Here is a 1,960-nt window from a genome sequence, read left to right as displayed (position 1 = left end):
TTACTATACAATGTGTTTTCTCAAATGTCTTAAAAACATTTGAACTTTGCCTTCTAAAGTGGATTCACCATATTGACCATTTACGAAAGAAAGTCTTTAGATTCCTCAAACCATATACTGAAGTCTTCACTGACGAATTGGCTGTCATATCGATTACAATACGAACAGAATCATTTAAAATAAATTTCGATAGTGTTCGGAATTACAGCTGAATACACCGAATTCGTAGGTATATCTACAGTAAAATTTATATAATTTCAAACAGTACAGTAGACCTCCCCTATAACACGGTAGATTGTAAAATCTAAGTGACTCTTACAACACGGAATTATCTACCGTGTTACAGAGGGTCTACTGTATCAATATTCCGATTGTTTCTAAATATTGCTTTCGTTCACAAAGTGAAATGATGTGCATTTTGTGGGCTTACTCGTCTTTCCCAATTGCATAAATGCATTGAGAATAGAATAGAAACTACTCAACATCTAAAAGTGAAAATAACAAACTGTATTATAAATAAACAATTACAAAATATCTTAATGTAAACAAACCATACTTTAATCGGAAAATTACGTTTGACTCGAAAAAATCCACCCACAGATATTCCAATCGGAATTTTCCCGAATCTCTTCATGAAATCCAGCATCTAATTAAGAAACAATTTATAAAATATTAAACCATCATAAAGTCCAGATGTACAAAATTTATCTTACCTTTAATTTGAATACAAGAGAAAATCTCGATGCAAAAAATCTGTCGATTTTGTTGAAATTTCCATAAAGCTGAATTAAATAGTAATTAATTTTCAAAGCGTAAATAATAGTCTATAATACGGATATTAAAGAAGCCTTACCGAAGATGTCAATCTGGACAAACCAAAGGCAATTATTATTTATTGATATATGAGGTACAGGATGGTGATCAATGCACCTATCTCGAATTCTTCGGGTAAATTGTAAAAAGCAACTAGTGTTATAAGGATACTAAATGCATACAAATTATAGCAATACGTTATAGCAAACAGCATTTCGAATTTATCGTTAAGAAGCTGAATGTCTTCCATTAATTCCGTATATTCTACAATAATATTTTGAATGGAATATTCAAGATTACTTTTTTCCTGAGTAATTTTATCGAGTCTAGTTGACAATGCGGTAAATCCACGATAAAGAATATAAAAACAAATAAAAAGAAAAAACGATATATAAGTAGTCTGTCCAATTAGAAGAATAAATAATACTGCCAAGTCTATATTACAGAGCAAATATTCAATTTCGGTTGCTTTTTTCTTGGTTAGATATAAAAATAAATCTAAGAGAAGCAGAGGTATTATTTGCAGCAAAACTATAACTACCAACAACATACAATAGCGGAATTCTATTAAGGTGGTTGAATCTTTATCTGTTTCATACGAATATTTATTACTTGGAAACTCTAAACTGACTCGCTTGAGAAAAGTAAACTGCAGAGTCCAAATTGTTATCATTCCAATGATAAATACTTGAATAATAAGCTTGAAATCGAGGAGAACATTAAAGAAATGTCCACATATAAATTTTTCAGAAAATATCGTCGTGAGTAAAGCAAAATTATTTAGGAGAAGAAAAACTTCGATAAAATTTGAATATAATTCGAAATGTTTAATTTGAGATTTCTTAGAGTATCGATTTCTAAGCATGTTTAATCCCACAGTTTGTGCTGATGCATTTAAGGAAAGAAAAAGAATTTCACTTTCAATTTGTTTTACTTCCATTTTGATTCCTATATACTACTATTATAAATACGTATAATTTTTATTCATAAATATGTTAATAAAACTTTTAATTTAGTGGTGTTCAACGGGAGAGCAAACTACGGTGCAACCCGAGTAGCGATATAAGTAGTTTTTACGTGTATTAATAATAGTACGAACAATACAATAACTGTATATTGATAAAGAAGTTAGTGTTCCTTAAAAAAA

The 1,960-nt window shown here is 29.5% G+C and overlaps 1 long non-coding RNA gene across 1 annotated transcript; it reads right to left on the bottom strand.

The window, feature by feature from the left end:
* Positions 1–619: 619 nt before the first annotated feature.
* Positions 620–918, bottom strand: LOC111624630. Its single transcript, XR_002756610.1, has 3 exons — positions 854–918; positions 714–782; positions 620–646 (listed from the first exon to the last, which is right to left on the bottom strand). It is a non-coding gene; the product is annotated as an uncharacterized LOC111624630 (long non-coding RNA).
* Positions 919–1,960: the final 1,042 nt, after the last annotated feature.

Source organism: Centruroides sculpturatus, unplaced genomic scaffold (genome assembly GCF_000671375.1).
Source record: "Centruroides sculpturatus isolate CEXI.00-Female unplaced genomic scaffold, Cexi_2.0 scaffold56, whole genome shotgun sequence".
NCBI classification, from domain to species: domain Eukaryota; kingdom Metazoa; phylum Arthropoda; class Arachnida; order Scorpiones; family Buthidae; genus Centruroides; species Centruroides sculpturatus.
Note: the sequence above shows the minus strand (reverse complement) of the source record. Positions and strands in the feature narration are given on the sequence as shown.